The sequence below is a fragment of the Pongo pygmaeus genome, chromosome 14, assembly GCF_028885625.2.
Source record: "Pongo pygmaeus isolate AG05252 chromosome 14, NHGRI_mPonPyg2-v2.0_pri, whole genome shotgun sequence".
NCBI classification, from domain to species: Eukaryota; Metazoa; Chordata; class Mammalia; order Primates; family Hominidae; genus Pongo; species Pongo pygmaeus.
In genome coordinates, this window is record NC_072387.2 from 50960292 (window position 1) to 50980314 (window position 20023).

Genomic DNA, 20023 nt, shown 5'->3' on the forward strand with positions numbered 1-20023 from the left:
TTCATTTTGATATATGCTGCAGTGTCTTCAGAAATGAACTAGTAAGACCCAATTTCAAAGAGAATGCAAATTTGCAGCTCAGGAATATGTTGAGGAGATTAGAAGCCTGTGTAAAATAGTTAAAGGTGAACCCACTCAAGGCACATGGTCTTGCATCAGTGAATCCCATTAGGGCAGATTCAAGTCTGGGCACGTAGACTAAGGGTGCCTGACTGAATACTCATTTCTACCACTTGTGGTACCATTATTAGCTGTGACTTTTGTTGAAGCATTAATATGCTCGAGCCATCTCCCAGGTGGAGTCATGGCTTGATTCCTATAAATGATTAATCTTGGGGAAGAAACACTTGATTCAAAAATTAATTTGAGTAAACTTGCTAGTTTACAGAGTAACTTATGTAAGTGGGACATCAGTTGTTATCTGATGTGAATAAGAATTAACATAAAGTGCTTTGCCTGGAAAGCTTTTCTCCTGCCTTTCTCAGCAGAGCATTCCTTTCTAGGAGGAGAGGCAGAACAGTGTCTGACTGACAGCATAGCACCTGGAGCCAGGTGTCTTCTGCTTTGATACCAACTTTGCCACTTGTCAGCAGCATGGCTTTGGGCGAAGTACTTCATCACTCTTTACCTTGGCTTCCTAATCTGTGAAGTGGGGATGTTGATAATAAGACCTAACCTGGAGGATCATTGTGGGGCAAAACATATTCTTACTTTTATGGACAAGAAGACCCAGGCTCAGAAAGTCAAGTGTCTTCCAAGTTCACGGAGCTGGTGAGTGGATGGGTCTGGTTTCAAACTTTAGGCTGTCAGCCCCCCACCTGTGCCATTCTTCACTAGCACTGCCTCCCAAACTGGCCCATCATGAGAGTCACCTGGAGGTGCCTGTTAAAAACACAGGTTCCTGTGAACCAGGAATCTGAGATATTAACAAAGTCCCAGGTGGTAAGATCTGGTGGTGGTGTACCAGAGCTCTCCAGCCCCTGAGCTTTTTTAGCTGGATGTGTGGATTTGTGTGCAGAGGTGTTTTGTTCCCCCTTTCCCATTCATGTGTTTCCAACTTCCCCCTTAACCAGCCTTTTCATTCCCCACAACTTTCCCTGTGTTCTCCACTGTGCCTTTGAGAGTGCTGATTACTTAAATCATTTCTCTCTCAGATTTTCCAGGCCCTCCATGTATCTCATCACTTTGTTCAAGCTGCCTGACAACCCAGCCTTCTCCTTTAAATGTCCTTGTATCTTCCTCTCAGCTGACCTTTTGTTCTTCTTTCATTGCTATTTTACCTCCCACTTTTCCTTTCCTTTAAGTTTCTCAGAACCCTTGAGATGACTGCAGGTGGCATTTTGTATGCCACATTGTAAAGAAAACTGTAGTATAAATTATTTTCAGAGAACAGTATGACATAATACCGTCTATTATTTATATTAAATGTATATAATTTTAGTAAAGAGAAAATAATGACTGCTATATATTTGACTGAAAGTGATTATATTTTAATCTAAAAGCCAAAATGAGTGCAGTGAGCCCTGCTAATAGCCAGCCGTGCCTGTGTAATTTGTAGAGGGTCACCTCTTTGACATGCTGTTTCAAGGCCTGTATTGTCTTCTTTTGACAATGCTTGGATTTGGAACATGGAGTCATAGCTGCAAATCCTAATTTCCTACAAGGCCAAATGATGGTTCAAGAAACAATATTCCATGGAGTAACCTTGATTTTCGCAATTGTCTAGGTCAGAGTCAAATGCATTCATCTGATGTGATTACAAATTAGTTCAAGGGCTTTGGCCCACAAGCTACCACTCAAGGAGTCAAGCCTGAATTTGAGGCACAAATGAGCAGTTGTGTGTGCTATTGCAGTCTGAATAAATGGCATTCAGAAGCACTAAATTGATTGCATACCCAGGAAAGGAGAAATAATTGGGCGAATGAAGTTTGTAGCTGGTTATTTACACACCAATGTGGATTTTTCAGTTGAGAGGCACATAATTATTACAGGTCCAGTGGAGGATTTCTTGGAGAATAGGAATTATACATATTCATGAATAATCATGTCAGTCTCTTATATTCCATTATCATTACACATTTCTTGCATTTATTATACTTCTCAAGGTATGTGTGAGCAAAGCTTGTAAAACAAACTACTTTCCTCAGGGATCTATAATGTTTTGGTATTTTGAGAATGTATTAATTCAATATTTTTATGGGCCGTAGGCATTGTAAGGAAAGATTCAGTTCAAAATGGTTTTGTTAGAATGACTGAGGAGGTGTAGTTCAAAGATTGAGGTTAAGTCCCAGTAACTGTGTGACCTTGAGCAACTAAGTCACTTAAGCTGTGTAAGCACAATTTTCATCACCTACAAAATGGAATGCTGGCTATCTCATTGGGTTGTTGAGATAATGATGTATCACTGCATCCAAGATTGCCTGGTGAACTTAAAAGCCCAGTTGCACTAGATTATCATTGTTTTATGTTTCGTGGAAAGGGACAGCCAGTTGTTTAACATTGCTTGATTCCTGTTGACTGTACCTGCACTGGGCTACCTCTGCTAAGGGTGTCTGTTGGGACTTGGGAAATTTTGATGTGATTGAATTGTGAGGTGATATTATCACATGTTGAGAACAGAGAACAACCCAGTCTTTATCACTTGGTGAGGACTGATGCCCACGATGGTGCTGGCTAGTTAGAATGTCAAAGCTAGAGTGGTCTCCCGGGGCTTCAACCACCTAGCAGGTAGCTCATAGCCTAGTCTTTCCCAAATGGTTTTGCAAAGAATTCCAGTCCTTTGGAAGCAGAATTCTATGGCTCAACAAGTTTGGTAAATGCTGTATGTGCTGGCTCCCTCTTAGAGCTAGCATTATAAATGTGCATGTGTGATATAAGTTGTGCTTTCTGAAATATAGAAACTAGCCCCATCTGGCTATTTAACTACAAACTAATTAATAAAATAAAAAATTCAATTTCTCCATCACACTAGCTACATTTCAAATACTTAAGAGCCATATGTGGCTCTTGGCTGCCATATTGGAAAGTACATACATAGAACATTTCCATCATTGCAGAAAGTTATGTTGGACAGTGCAGAAAAGGCTCTGAGACCTCTTGCAGCAAAATTACTTATTTAACTTTGTTCATTTCTCAAGCCTTTTAGTACCCAGAAGAGTTGCCATTCTGTAAGACACTGTTTAGAAAATATAGTTTGGCATCCTTGGAGAGATGATTTTTTCTGCCTGAGTATGGTGTCCTAGGAATCTGCTCTGCAGCTCCTGTATCTTTGCAGCTTTTCAAATCCTGCTTCTGTTATGACCAGAGTCATATTTATTTGTGTTCTTGTCCATGATGAAATAGAATTATTTTGCTATTATAAGACATATCCCCCAATGCTTCATATCTCTGTTAAATCTTCCAATAGCCAGTTTCCCTTGGTTATAGACACAGAACTTCAGGGTTTGGAGAAATCTTAGAAAGCATATAGTTCAATTTTTTAATTCTTATTTTTGAGACAGGGTCTCACTCTGTTGCTCAGGCTGGAATGCAGTGGCATGATCACGGCTCACTGCAGCCTTGACCTCCTGGGCTCAAGTGATCCTCCCTCCCCAGCCTCCCAAGTAGCTGGACCACAAGTATGCATCACCACATCCAGCTAACTATTTTTTAAAAAAATTTTTGTAGAGACAAAGTCTCACTGTTTTATCCAGGCTAGTCTCGAACTGCTGGGCTCAAGCGATCCTCCCACCTCAGCTTCCCTATGTGATGGGATTACAGGTGTGAGCCACTGCACCTGGCCTAGTGCAATCTTATTTTACTTATGATACCACTGAAGCCCAGAAAGATCATATGACTTTCCCAAGGTCACTCAGTTAATAGGACAATTCATACTCCAGATACCTATTTCTTATTAAGGCTGTTGGTTCATCTCTTCACAATATGAAAAAAAGCAATTATTAATGGACCAGGATTGTGTCAATGGTTATATGAGTTTTATCTCTAGTTAGAAATCTTGCCTATCTTTGTGAGAGTAGGCACTGAATAAATGTACTCTGTATTTCTTAGCCTAATATGTATTTGCAAATTCTGACTCCATAGAACCCATCAGTGAATACATCACTCTTCACTCAATTCCTTCCCACTGCTTTGTGAGAAAGTCTTTGATGAATAGTATCTGCTTGAGTTTGCATCTACTTTTGTACCTACTCAGTGCTCCTTTGATTACAGATTCTAACTACAGTATCTGCTTTTCACTTTTTGGGACATGGAATATAAAAGTGGGTGAAAATTGCAATCTGCATAATGGAAGAAAAATTGCACTCCTACTAGTTTATAGAAAGGTTGACATTTGCTGTGAAGGGTTCAGTTCCAAAGTTCTGGTCAGATATGCATTTCTGTGCTCACCACTGTGGAGAGGAAGGTACTACACGGGGGTGTCACGTAGGTTGTAAAAGGAAGACGGTTGTCTGTCAGGGTAATGTCCCAAGAGAAACTGCCCTATTACGGCTGTGATCTGGAATGAATATACTTCTGGCACCTTTACTAGGATGTCAGTGGGAAAGTCCCATTAGTCATCTTTGCCAGATGGGGGCTTCCGGACACCTCCGCATGGCTGTACATGTCTGTATTAATAAAAACACTGAAGCCACATGGGTTTTGGCCACACATGTCTCATCCTGTCGACCCTCTGGCCCTGCAAGGATTACAAAGAGGGAAATAAGTCATGGAGCCTGATCTTTGAATGGTTTTACTTTTGAAATGTGGGAGATGTTATGTTCACTATTTCTTTTGGGATGAACCTCCAGAGAATTTTGAGTTTTAAGGGCAGATCCCACTTTAAGCTACCCTGGGAGCTCTGAAAGTGATGCCTTTCCAGGTGATTCTGATAAGCTCTGATGTTTGAGAATCACTGCTTTGAAGAAATCACTCATTTTCTCAGGATGTCATCAGCCCAATAAACAGTGATACAACTTAATCGACATCAAAAAGAATGATGCCCTTATCTTTGTTTTGACTTCACCGAATTCAAATTTTGCTCTTCTTCATATAGAAGTTGGTTGAACATCCTGGTTAATGACCACATACTATAGAAAGAAGCCCGTTTTGTTTTTCTGCTGCCTGCTTGTGGTGTCACTTTCTGTTCTATTACATGTAACCAGAGTCAGAGGAAATTCTGGCTCAAGATAGAACCCAGAGAGTAAAGTCCCCTGACTTTTCTTCCATTGGGTACTCCGTCGGCGATGAATGATCAGGTGTTAGGGCAAGCCCTAAAATGCATGCCCAGGACCAGACCCCTTGCTCTGTTCTCTCCTGCTCCATGGAGGTGATGTGGCTGTTAGTGGAGTTTGTTGTTATGGATGGATTTGGTCAGTAGGAGCTGCTATGGTTTGAATACGTCCCCCAATGTTCATGAGTTAAAAATTGAATGGCTGGCTGAGCGCAGTGGCTCATCTCTGTAATCCCAGCACTTTGGGAGGCTGAGGTGGGTGGATCACCTGAGGTCAGGATTTTAAGACCAGCCTGGCCAACATGGTGAAACCCCATCTCTACTAAAAATACAAAAATTTAGCCAGGCATGGTGGCAGACACCTGTAATCCCAGCTACTAGGGAGGCTGAGGCACGAGAATCACTTGAACCCAGGGGGCAGAGGTTGCAGTGAGCCGAGATCATGCCATTGCACTCCAGCCTGGGCAACAAGAGTGAAACTCCATCTCAAAAAAACAAAAAAAAATTGAATTGCCATTTTAACAGTATTAAGAGGTGGAGCCTTTAAGAGGATGAAGTCATGAAGGCTGTGTCCTCGTTAATGGATTAATGCTGCTATCTGGGTTAATTATCTCGGGAGTGGGCTCCTGATAAAAAGTTAAGTTTAGCCTCCACTATCTCTCTCTGTCTCTTCTGCTCTTACCATATGATGCCTTTCTGTCAGTCATGGCATAGCAGAAGGTCCTCACCAGGTGTGGCCCCTCAATCTTGGACTTTCAGTCTCCAGAACTGTGGCCAAATAAATCTCTTTTCTTTGTAAATTACCCAACCTGTGGTATTCTGTTATAGCCACAGAAAATGGACTGAGAAAAGAGCCTATCTGATTGCCTGGATCCAGAGCTTTATCTGCAGTGGATGTAATCCTCTTCTAAGAGGAGAAGCTCCGTGTAGAGAGAACAGCCCCAGGAAAAGAGCCAGGAGACCAGAGTCCTGCCTCTGACTCTCCAATCAGCCAACTGGTGGTCCTGGACATGTGTGTTCAAGTCTCTAGGCCTCTCTTTCTTCACCTGTAAAATGAGGTTGGTGGTAACGGTGCAAGTTAAACTGGATTTACTAAATCCAGTGGCCTCTTTGTCATTTTATTTATATATCAGCTATAATATTTAATATTGTTGATCATTTTCTCCTTAAAATATTCACCTTTCTGGCTTTTGAGTCACCATTTTCATGTTGGTTCAACAAACATTACTGGATTAGGCATTGTCTTAGGGAGTGAGAATACATGTAAGACAGTTTTTGTCTTTGAGGTGCCCACAAGATATGTAAACATCATCTAACTATTTTTTTTCTCTCTCTGCTCCTTCCTTCAAATCTCTATTTACTTCTTTAATTTTGTTTTTGTTCTATAACTAACTGTCTTCAACTTCTCTGTATATCCTTCTTGGAAAATGGTATTCATCACCCTGGTTTCAACTACCATTTAGATGTTGTTGATTAAAAACTATTTCTCTTTAACTATGATTCACATAGTTAAATATCACATAGTTAAAGAAATAAATATGCAGATATTTATTTATATCTGCATCCCAGTCATTTTTACCTGGGAATCCCTCTGGGATCTCCCATTCAAAAAACCATAAACCAAACCCATTTTACCTTATCCACTGCTTTCCTTCTGCTATAAAACCCACTCCTCCTGAGTTTCTGATCCAGGGCATTGCCATCCATTAAGTCACTCAAATTAGAAACCTCAGAGTCAGGTACCTCTTCCCTTTCTCCGCATCTAGTTGGGCACACAACTTTTTGAATCCACCTCTGATGGATTCTGATTGGCCTTTGTCCCCTTTTTCCTATTACTCCATTACTGCCCTAGTAGAGGCCCAGGTGAGTGCTCATTGGGATATCATCAATTTTAAAATGTCCTTCACATCCCACACTTTATCATCTGCAAAACCAGGAAGCATCTTACAGGGAGCAGTCATGAGGGGGACGTCATGGTCTGTGCGTGTGCATCCAGACTTACAGAATAGGTATCAGCACTTGGAAGAAAATCCCAGAAACAACAGTGGAGCTTTATAAAAACCCAGAATGCTCCCTCCATTCACATTCTAGATAGCTTTTGAGTGGACAGTGCTTCAGAAGAGTCAGATTCTGAATAGAAAATAAATGTTAGAAATACCTTGACCAAATTATTTTGCTTATATTTTCCCATTTATATATGTGCAAGGGTGATATATGATAAAAATCTGACAGTATAAGTATAAAGGATCCCTTTTAGTAAGTACAAAATACAAATTCCAAGTGATAAGAAACATTATGTTATTGTTTAATTGGCAGACATGTTCTTTCTAGAGGTGAATATAATAGTGGTGTGACATCATCAATGTCATCTTAGGCTTGAAAAAATATAGATAAAATGCAAAAATCTCTGATCAATCAATACTTTCATTACTCTTTTCAGCCCCTCCCACCTTCAGTGTCTTCTCTTCTGATCCGTTTTTCACGTTGCCATTGGCACACCCAGATCTGATTATATAGTTCCAATACTTAGAAATATTCTGTATGGCAGAGGTGCATCAGAGTCACCTGAAGGGCTTGTGAAAACATAGATAACTGTGCTTTAGCCCCAGCCCGAGTTTCTGATTCCATAGGCCCAGGCTAGGGCTGGGCCATTTGCGTTTCTAATAAGCTCCCAGGTGACACTGATGCTGCTGACTGCTCAGCGGCCACACTTGGAGAATCACTGCCCTTTGGTATAAAGTCCAAACTCCTTTATGGCATTCAAGGCTCTTTCCCAAGGGTCCACGCTGTACATCTGCAGCATCATTTTTCAGTGTTCTCACACACTTTGTTCTTCATCGTGCTTGGAATTCTCCATTCAGAGCATGGAGGGCACTTCTTGATTCTGTGATTTTTTTTTATACACTGCCTGATAACTCCTAAAAATTATTTGACTTTTAAGATACAGTCCAATAAACAAATTCTTCAGCAGAAAATATTTCTTTTACTTATCTTTCCCAACGAGGTAAATTTCAGGATGTTTGTCTATTAAGATCAACTTCTAAGATAGCTAAGCTTACTGCTCAGGCTTTTCCAGTAATTAGAAAGATATTCTTTGGGGACCATCAGGTCACAAAGTTTGACGGGGTTTTCCAATTTTCTGGATTATCAATTTGGCAATCATCCCTACACTAAACACAGAATTTATTATGAGTCAATGGAGTCATTATTATGACAATTTTAAATATTTATAAGATGTTGTAAATATATATAGTACCGAAAAGCATTTAAACTGCACCAAGCCAACAAAATCCTCCCTATTTCAATGTATTTATGAGCCTGAACTCAGGCTCATAAATAATATAACAAGATAAGAACTGTGGGAAGTGGGAGCATAGGCATAGTGGTAACACAGGAGGGTGATGTTAAGGTGTGCTGTGAAGCAGACAAACCCTGAATTATGGCCTGCATTATGTCATGGCTTTTCCAGATGTGTGGTCTTTGACAATGGACCTACGTTTGAAGTCAAATAAGGGTTTAAGCTGTACGTTTTTAGGGGGAGTTGCACTTTGTTGATTTGTTTAAGTCATGGACTATTTCCTGAGTAGGAGTCTTTACCAGTTTTATATGTTGTGCATGTATGTTCATGTACATACATACACAGACACACCTAGACTCACACATACCTAGAGCCACACACACACCCAGACACACACACACACACACACACGAATTCCTAATACAGAACAACTTCAGAAATGCAGAGTTAGTGGAATTGTGATGTAAGTATTTTTCTCTGGTCTGCTCAAGTTTCATGAATACAATTTTCATCCTTTCATTTATTCATTGAATGAACGCTGGAGTACATAGTGTATGCAAACTTTATGTTGACCCTTAGCATGCAACAAAGAATAAGTTTACACAATAATAAATGAATAAACAAATGCTTTATAGAACTCAGAATACAACAGGAACAACTTAGAATACAATTATTATACCTGTCTACATTTCCAGCATTTCCAGAACACTTTCCATGTGCCAGGCTCATTCTAGAATTTCCACATATTTTATCAGTTGACACAACTATGTAAAGTTGAGTACAATTATTATTCCTGAGGATATGGATTCCTAGAGAGGCTAAGAACCTCATCCAATATTACATAGCTTAACAGTTGTAGAGCCAAGATTTAAAGCGAGCATAACCTTATGCTATGTAGTTTCTAGTGTACAGTGCTGAAGTCTCATCAGGGAGATAGATTAATAAGAAATTACAATGCTATGTGATAAATGCTATGGTAGAAAAATGCACAGGGTTGTGGGAATACATAACGGGGGGCAAGAAAAATTTTTCAAAGAAAATATGGTCTAGCAGCTGGCCAGAACTGGGGGAAGGGCATCTACAAAGGTCTGGAGGTTTGAGAGAGGTCCGCAATATGGGAGACTGGGGGAAGGTCAGCAAGTTGGAGCAAGAAGGTCCCCTCAGCTAACATCAGCCATTCCTTGTATGACTTCAGTTGCCAGCTGTGTCAGTCAGGGTTCTCCAGAGAAACAGAACCAATAGGGTGTGTACACAGATATATAACAGGAGGTTTATTATGGGAATCAGCTCATGTGATTATGGAGCTCGAGAAGTCCCATGATCTGCCATCTGCTAGCCGGAGAACCAGGGAAGCTGTGATGTAATTCAGTCCAAGCCCGAAGGCTTAAGAAACTCAGGGGGCTGCTGGTGTAAGTCCTGGAGTCTGAAGTCCCGAGTGCTTGTAGTTCTGATGACCAGAAGAAGATGGAGATAGGAGAAGCCTCTGCTTCTCCACAGGAGAAGGAAAGAATTTTGCCCCTCCTTTGCCTTTTTAGAGGATGCCTGCCTACATTGGTAAGGGTGATCTTCTTCACTTAGTTTACCAATTCAAATATGTATCTCTTTCAGAAACGCCCTCATAGACACACCCAGAAATATTTTACCAGCTGTTTGGACATTCATTAGCTCAGTCAAGTTGACCCATAGAACTAATTAACACACCAACCATACACTGGTGACTCCCAGTCTATATCTCTTGTAGTTTGCTCATAACTGGATTGGATTTTCGATGTAAATGTTTCAGCCTCAACAAGATTGCAAACATCTTGAGCACTGGGTATATGTCCCATAATGTGTGTACTATTCAATGTAGCCAGCACCATTCTTTGTTTCTGGTAGGCAAATTTCACTGAAATTTGTAGAATAAAGTGCATATTTTCTATTAAACAATGTGCAAGCCTTATTGCTCTTTTATATGGCTGCTGAGTTATTCTCTGCCTTTCTCCAAACAGGATTAAGTAGGAATGTAACTTCATTTCTGCTTGTCCCTGGAGCAGTTCTGCAGATTCACTTGGGCTCTCTAAGGCAGGAGTGATTTTTGTAAAGAGCTGGCTGCCTGTCTGCATGGTCTTGGATTGCTTGCAGCCTGAAGGAACCATTGGAAATAAAGTACGTGAGGAGCTAGGGTGTGCTCATGACAAAAGAAGAGGGAAGGAAATACCTAGAAAAAGCAGAGGCTTCCCCTATCCCTTTCTCGTCAAGGCCACAATTACTCTCAAGAAGCTGCGTGATTGATCCTATTGGATGCTTTAATACCATTCCTAGAAGATGGCCAGGTGCATACTTGCACTTCAAATGTTGGCTTTCAAATATAAATGTCAGAGTACGAAGACTGAATAGCATTCAGGGTCAGTTCCCAGAATTCCAGCCTGGCTTTCTCAAGGTAGTAGTCACTGTCTTAACCATTTCCATCCATGTCCCCACTCTTTCCATTGGGAAGAATATAACTAAATTTTTTTCATCTACTCCCTGTAGTCTTTGAACTGGTTTATGCTTTAAAGACCACCAGTGCCTAAATGTCACCTCATCATTGGCTCTTTTCCCATTTCCCAGTGATTTTCATGTCAATGAAGTGTATCAAACATTCTTACATCACACACACACACCCCCCCCACACACGCACAACCCCCCCCCCACACAACCCCCCCCCACACACACAAAGCTGTCTTTTTTTTTCAGACTCTTAGCTCTCCATGAAAGAAAAGCAATAGTAGTACACTAACATTTAAATACGTGTCTTTCTCCAACTATTTGGTAGTACTTTACATGAGGTTTTGGTTCTTTTTCTTCAAATATGTAACAATCTGACAAAATATCCATATTTCCTTCAAATATGTAACCACCTCGTTCAGGTGAGACTGAGATTTTGGAGGTTTTGAAGCACAAATCATCTGTATAACCAAGAGAGAATGGCTTCAGGTGTTCTAAATATTTTTTCAAAATGCACACACAAAACACACAATTGAAAGTCTTTTAATAACAATGAAAGATGCAGTTTTGGCCCTAGAAACTCCCTAATGAATCAATACTTTCACTATGAATCAACTAAAAAGAAATTTAAAATTAGTTCTAGGGCCTGCTAAAATTCATTTGAAAAAAACTAATTTTGCACTCAGAAACCAATGTCTAATAGCTAGGTTTCAGCAGCCTTGATGGTGATTTATGAATGTCAGTGGCAGCCCCATAGCTCACTTGTGATGCTGTTCCATGTACTTCCCCTGGAATCCACTGAGGTAGATGAGTTTCACGAAGGTATCAGTGGCCTTGGCATCAGATTTTTCATGACACTTTTCCTATGGTTGAAAAGTGAGGTCACATATGAAAGATATATGCAATAAAATAATAGCAAAAATCTACCCAATAAACATGCAGCAAGAAGGCTGTCTTTATTTCTTGAATCTGGTATATATGTATGACATGCATATTTTGTTTTTCTCCATTTGACTAAGCAATCATCTTAAAGTAAAACATTAACATATTGATAGACTGCTGGTAGTATGGGGAATTAACTGACAATTTTGATAGATAAAAAAATTTTTTTATGTTGTTGTTGTGGAAGAAACAGATGTCCGAGAAACTTTAAGAAAGTCTTTCCTGAGGGCTCTGTTCTGTTCCATTGATCTATGTCTCTGTTTTGGTACCAGTACCATGCTGTTTGTGTTACTGTAGCCTGGTAGTATAGTTTGAATAGTATAGTTTGAAGTCAGGTAGCATGATGCCTCCAGCTTTGTTCTTTTGGCTTAGGATTGACTTGGCGATGCGGGCTCTTTTTTGGTTCCACATGAACTTTAAAGTAGTTTTTTCCAATTCTGTGAAGAAAGTCATTGGTAGCTTGATGAGGATGGCATTGAATCTATAAATTACCTCGGGTAGTATGGCCATTTTCATGATATTGATTCTTCCTACCCATGGGCATGGAATGTTCTTCCATTTGTTTGTATCCTCTTTTATTTCATTGAGCAGTGGTTTGTAGTTCTCCTTGAAGAGGTCCTTCACGTCCCTTGTAAGTTGGATTCCTAAGTATTTTATTCTTTTTGAAGTGATTGTGAATGGGAGTTCACTCATGATTTGGCTCTCTGTTTGTCTGTTATTGGTGTATAAGAATGCTTGTGATTTTTGTACATAGATTTTGTATCCTGAGACTTTGCTGAAGTTGCTTATCAGCTTAAGGAGATTTTGGACTGAGACAATGGGGTTTTCTAGATATACAATCATGTCGTCTGCAAACAGGGACAATTTGACTTCCTCTTTTCCTAATTGAATACCCTTTATTTCCTTCTCCTGCCTAATTGCCCTGGCCAGAACTTCCAACACTATGTTGAATAGGAGTGGTGAGAGAGGGCATCCCTGTCTTGTGCCAGTTTTCAAAGGGAATGCTTCCAGTTTTTGCCCATTCAGTATGATATTGGCTGTGGGTTTGTCATAAATAGCTCTTATTATTTTGACATACGTCCCATCAATACCTAATTTATTGAGAGTTTTTAGCATGAAGGATTGTTGAATTTTGTCAAAGGCCTTTTCTGCATCTATTGAGATAATCACATGGTTTTTGTCTTTGGTTCTGTTTATATGATCTTTGACAAACCTGAGAAAAACAAGCAATGGGGAAAGGATTCCCTGTTTAATAAATGGTTCTGGGAAAACTGGCTAGCCATATGTAGAAAGCTGAAACTGGATCCCTTCCTTACACCTTATACAAAAATTAATTCAAGATGGATTAAAGACTTAAACGTTAGACCTAAAACCATAAAAACCCTAGAAGAAAACCTAGGCATTACCATTCAGGACATAGGCATGGGCAAGGACTTCATGTCTAAAACACCAAAAGCAATGGCAACAAAAGCCAAAATTGACAAATGGGATCTAATTAAACTAAAGAGCTTCTGCACAGCAAAAGAAACTACCATCAGAGTGAACAGGCAACCTACAAAATGGGAGAAAATTTTTGCAACCTACTCATCTGACAAAGGGCTAATATCCAGAATCTACAACAAATTTACAAGAAATATCCAGAACTCCAACAAATTTACAAGAAAAAAAAACAACCCCGTCAAAAAGTGGGCAAAGGACATGAACAGACACTTCTCAAAAGAAGACATTTATGCAGCCAAAAGACACATGAAAAAATACTCATCATCACTGGCCATCAGAGAAATGCAAATCAAAACCACAGTGAGATACCATCTCACACCAGTTAGAATGGCAATCATTAAAAAGTCAGGAAACAACAGGTGCTGGAGAGGATGTGGAGAAATAGGAACACTTTTACACTGTTGGTGGGACTGTAAACTGGTTCAACCATTGTGGAAGTCAGTGTGGCGATTCCTCAGGGATCTAGAACTAGAAATATCATGTGACCTAGCCATCCCACTACTGGGTATATACCCAAAGGACTATAAATCATGCTGCTATAAAGACACATGCACATGTATGTTTATTGCGGCACTATTCACAATAGCAAAGACTTGGAACCAACCCAAATGTCCAACAATGATAGACTGGATTAAGAAAATGTGGCACATATACACCATGGAATACTATGCAGCCATAAAAAATGATGAGCTCATGTCCTTTGTAGGGACATGGATGAAATTGGAAATCATCATTCTCAGTAAACTATCGCAAGGACAAAAAACCAAACACTGCATGTTCTCACTCATAGATGGGAATTGAACAATGAGAACACATGGACACAGGAAGGGGAACATCACACTCTGGGGACTGTTGTGGGGTGGGGGGAGGGGGGAGGGATAGCATTAGGAGATATACCTAACGCTAAATGACGAGTGAATGGGTGCAGCACACCAGCATGGCACATGTATACATATGTAACTAACCTGCACATTGTGCATATGTAACCTAAAACTTAAAGTATAAAAAACAAAACAAAACATACAGTTGATCCTTGAGCAACATGGGTTTGAAAAAAAAAAAAAAAAAAAAAAAGAAAGAAAGTCTTTCCTTCTACTAGCCATTGGATTCCAAGAGCTGTAATAAACTCCCTTAAGGATTTCGGAGTCCTTTGTGATAGCCTGGTAACACTTCTGGAGCAGGGCCCAGCAAACTGGAAATGTTCCCATTCTGTGATCACTGAAGAAGCAGACCTCTTTTTGTATCAGAATTTCCGTAGCTTGCTTTGAATTTATTTTTAAGAATTGAAAGCAGTGCTCCAGCTCTTCAATCAGTACGGATGAAGAAAGCAGACCTCTTCATGCATGTTAGCTGGGTTCTTCCATTGAAGATGAGCTTTTGGGACTTCATCCAGAGGCCAGGAGGTACCCTGCCTACTGCAGCACTCCAGGCCAGAAGAGAGCAGCCCTGCAAAACCATAACATGAACTTTACAGATACTTCCGCCAAGCCCTCAAAGGCTCATGGCTCTTATGGAGCCCAGCCTGGTTTGCATGGCTCTTATTCCTGGGCTCTTTTCCATCCACTTGGATTGTTTCTTTAAAGAGCCACTCTGCTCCCCAAGCTGAGGCCACACTCCTGGCCCTAGCTGTAAAGTAAGGTGGTTTAATGTGTAGTTGAGGGTATGGCTCTGGGCCACACTATTTAGGTTCACATACCAATTTTACAACTTACTAATTGGGCAAGTCACATAAGTTCTCTGTGTTTTAGTTTTGCATCAGTAAGATGGGGGGTGGGGAATTATAATACTACCAACCTCATAAGATTTCCAGAAGATTAAATGACTTTATTAGTCAGGGTTCTCCAGAGGGACAGTGCCGATAGGATATATGTATATATGAAAGGGAGTTTCTTAGAGAGAATCGGCTCACGCTATCACAAGGTGAAGTTCCACAATAGGCTGTCTGCAAGCTGGGGAAGAAAGAAGCTGGTAGTGGATCAGTCCAAGTCTGAAAGCCTCGAAACCATGGAAGCCAACAGTACAGCCTTCAGTATGTGGCCAAAGGCCTGCGAGACCCCTGCAAGCCACTGGTACAAGTCCTGGAGTCCAAAGGCAAAAGAACTTGGAGTCTGATGTCCAAAGGCAGGAGGAGCAAAAGGGAGCATCCAGCAAGGGAAAAAGATGGAAGCCAGAAGTCCCAGCAAGCCAGCTTATCCCTCCTTCCAGCCACGCTGGCAGTTGATTGGATGGTGACCACTCACATTGAGGGCGAGTCTTCCTCTCCCAGTCCACCGACTCAAATGTCAGTCTCCTCTGGCAACACCCTCACAGACACACCCAGAAACGATACTTTACCAGCCATCCAGGCATCCGTCAATCCAATAGGGTTGACACCTAGTATTAACCATTACATTGACCTAATACATGTTAAGCACTTAGAATGTTGCCTGATATGCAGTAGATTCTAAGTAAATATTAGCTGTTACTTTCATCACATCATTCACTTCATTTCACTCACAGCATTTACTAAAGCAGTGAAAGTGGAGGTGGGAGGATTGTTTCTCACGCAGATGCCAGGCCCTGGGGCAGTACGCACCTCTTGCCCTGTTGAGTTGCTGAGGCTTCACAGGAGGGAGGCACCTGCAGAATGAGCTTGATGGAGCCCATCCTGCCATAGGTCTGAGCCGAGATGAGGCCCTTTCCAGTGGCTGAGCCACAGAATTTCCTCCCGGGGATGGCGTCACCTGGAAATGATGGCGTTGGTCAGGTGAACTTGGACTTGTGGCTATTTCTGCAGCTTTCATGTAAAACAATAGCTTGGGAATAAATTCACACTCAACTAGGCTTCTCAGACTATGCTATAGATTCATTATTTTAAAAGTATCATGAAATTAAAAATACCACTTTTATATTCATTCGGCTATAATATTTTCTTAAAAATTCCATTTGTGTGTCCTCTCTAAATTAAAGCCATTTGGAAGCATTAGTTCATTGCCCTTTAAACCTGTATTTGTGAAAACCTTTGGGTCAACAACTCTGTTTTTTGTTTTGACTCCCTGTTCTGGTAGCCAAAATATGATTGCAGTTCCAAGGCGAAACTCATGTATGTATTCTGATTCTGATGGTGTTCAGCTCTTGAATATCCACCACCAAAATGCTGGTGGGAATGTCTCACTGTTTCAGTGTGATTTAGTTCTTCTGCCTGGCTGCAGCCAGGATAAAGAATAATAGAAAATGAGGCTCTGCATTCCAAATGAAACGTAAACAAATCCCTTTGCCTTAGGTTGTTCTCTGGTTCCTAGTTACAGTTGCTCCAACTATACAGTCGTCCCTCAGTATCTGCTGGGTATTGGTTCTAGGACCCCCTTAGGTACCACAGTCCCTGGGTGCTTTTAAGTCCCTTATATAAAATGTCACAATATTTGCATATAATCCACCCAATCGTCCCGTATACTTTTTAAATCATCTCCAGATTACTTTTAATACCTAACACAATGTAAATGCCAAGTAAATAGTTGTTATACTGTATTTTTATTTGTATTTTTTTATTGTTTCTTAAAAAATATTTTTGATCCTCGGTTGGTTAAATCTGTGGATGTGGGACCCATGGATAGGAAGGACTGGCTGTACTATGAGCCTTTTGGGAATCAGGTTTTATCTTTCTTTACATCTCCATGGTGCTCAGTACTTACAAAGTATCTCATAAAAACCTCTGCTTGCGCTTTGGTAAATAAATGCTTGTTGAATGCATGAATAGAAACCAATAATCTTTTTGTACTCCTTTTTTGGGTGGTCACAAGACAGGTTCTCTGTACTCTGCTGTTCTTTTTCCTATCCAAGCTCATGTTCAACTTTAAACTGGCCGGAGGTTCATAATAATCGTAGCTCAACTTTTGCAATTCATGGATAGTAAAGCTTAAAACAAAACAAAACAAAACAAAACCCCTGGGGATTAACATACGGTTTTCAACTTATTCCAAATAAGAAAGTTCGTTAAAAATAACTAGCATTGGCGTGGCGTGGTGGCTCACACCTGTAATCCCAGCACTTTGGGAGGCCGAGGCGGGTGGATCATGAGGTCAGGAGATCGAGACCATCCTGGCTAACATGGTGAAACCCCGTCTCTACTAAAAATACAAAAAGTTAGCTGGGCGTGGTGGCGGGCGCCTGTAGTCCCAGCTACTCGGGAGGCTGAGGCAGGAGAATGGCATGAACCTGGGAGGCGGAGCGTGCAGTGAGCGGAGATTGTGCCACTGCACCCCAGCCTGGGTGACAGAGTGAGACTCCGTCTCAAAACAAAACAAACAAACAAAAAAAACAAAAAAAAACAAAACTAGCATTGTGCTATGCTGAATAATGGCCTTCAAAGATGTCCATGTCCTAATCCTTGGAACCTGAGAATATGTTACCCTTATGTAATAAAACTGACTTTGCAGATGTGATTAGGTTCAGGATCTTGAGATGGGGAGATGATCCTTGATTATTCAGGTGGGCCCAGTGCAATCACAAAATCTTTTTAAGAGGGAAGCAGGAGAGTGACAGTCAGACAGAGGATGGAAGATGCTAAGCTGTTGGCTTTGAAAATGGAGGAAGGGTCCATAAGCCAAGGATGAAGGCAACCTCTGTAGGCTAGGAAGGGTAAGGAAAGGGGTTCTCCCCAGAGCCTCCGGAAGGGGCACATTCTTGCCCATCCATTTTGGACTTCTGACCTCCAGAACTGGAAAATAGTACATTGTAATTTTTTGAGCTACCTGTCACATTTGTGGTAATTTGTTACAGTAGCAATAGAAAAGGAATACAATCATCTATATGTTCCATCATTCCATTAAATGAAGAATGTTTTTTGTTTGTTTGTTTTGAGACAGGGTCTTTCTCTAACACCCAGGCTAGAGTGTAGTGGAATCATGGCTTGCTGCAGCCTTGACTTCCAGGGCTCAAGTGATCCTCCCACCTCAGCCTCCCGAGTAGTTGTGACTACAGATGTGTGCCACTATGCCCAGCTGATTTTAAAATATTTTTTGTAGAGACAGGGTTTCACCATGTTGCCCAGGCTGGTCTTGAACTCCTGGCTCAAGCAGTCCTTCTCCTTGGCCTCCCAACATGCTGGGATTACAGGCGTGAGCCACTGCATCCGGCCAATAAATCTTTAAGGTCAAAAAAGCAGGTAGATGAGATCTCCTAAAAGCACATTGGCAATTTTGCATGATATACAGATGTACAGAGAGGTACATGTATCTGGGGGCTATCAAGGCATAGTTCTGTTGTTCTTAGCTGTTCCGAAGACAACAGGGGAAAATACCATTGTGGAAACCCAGAGCTACCAAGTGAATGTCAAGCAGTGTAAAGAGCCAGCCCAGCCTCTATCCACAGGTGCAGAGCTGCCTGCCACAGCCTTCTTTCATGTGTGAAGGCATAGCTCTCCTACTTCTGAGCACTTTCCATTGACTTCCAGAAACATGCTTGATCCAGCACTGGAGAATATGACTTGCTTTTTCAACAGGAATTGAATTAAATAAGTTCCATAAGTTTAATTTAAGTCTACATGAAATCTATTAAGCGTATTCAGATTCTATTCCAATACATTTTAGAGTTCATTAATAACAAGTAAATGTCTAGACTAGCTTTGTAGAAGCCCTCTACTTTCAGAGCCTTCTCAGGATCTGTCTTTAAAATATCTACATTTTTCTCTTGCATAAATCTTTTTAAAGAGAGTCTAGTGACAGGGCCTGAGTGCTTTGCTATATTCATTGTGAAATATCTTCATTCTTAACTCTATTCTCAAATTGAAGGCTGCAGAGGTGTGATCAACTTAGTGAGCCTAATTTTCCTTGGCAGTTCCTTGCACTGGGTGGAGAAGGGAAAATGAGGCTCATTCTTGTGGCAGGAAATAGCCACCCCTTCACCTAGCACTGCATAAGGCTGCTCCATGCTGATTTCCTCACAATGGCGATATGGACAGACAGCCCGAGAAACGTATTATTTCTCTCATAAGCTTCAAAGTCATGGTAACAGTACTGTCCTGATGAACTTGACCTCTGAAGTCAGACAGACCTGGGTACAAATCCTGACTCTACCACCGATTAGCTGTATGATATTGGTAAGTTGATGCTCTTTCTAAGCATCAGTTTCCTTATTTGGGATGGTATTAGCACGATCTACCTCACTGTGAAAATTGAATGGACTGGGAGCTGTGGTGACTCAGGCCGGTTGTCCTGACACACAAGGAGGCGAGGCTACGTGTTTGAGGCCAACCTGGACAATGTTAAAAGCCTCACATCCTTGAAAAAAGAAAATTGAACAGAAAGCACTCGGCACAGAGTACTTAATATTAATGGTACTTAATAATCATTCAATGAACATTGCTTTATTATTGTCTAGGTATCATTTATACAAATTTTGGAGATGTTGGATGACTAATATTCTCTGTAAGCTAAAACTCCAAAACTTTTCCCTCCCTTCCTGCATTGATGTCTGAAGATTCATTTGATAGGAGGCAGTTGTTACTCAAAGGAGTTAGCATCTAATGGATGTTCTCTGGTAACTTGGGTCCCTCTGGAGTTGCACATTAGATAGCTCGGGTGATGGGGGGCATTGGCTGATAGTTTGATGTTTGCTTTAGAATGCAT

At 40.9% G+C, this 20023-nt stretch overlaps 1 protein-coding gene across 2 annotated transcripts in view; it reads left to right on the forward strand.

The window, feature by feature from the left end:
- The first annotated feature begins 263 nt into the window (after positions 1 to 263).
- The window catches only part of TNFSF11 (TNF superfamily member 11), a 203374-nt gene continuing 183614 nt past the window's right edge, over positions 264 to 20023 (forward strand). For both annotated transcript variants that reach the window (XM_054446647.2, XM_054446648.2), the window contains exon 1: positions 264 to 771. The gene's annotated coding sequence lies outside the window, so the exon portion shown is untranslated. The remainder of the gene's footprint in view (positions 772 to 20023) is intronic.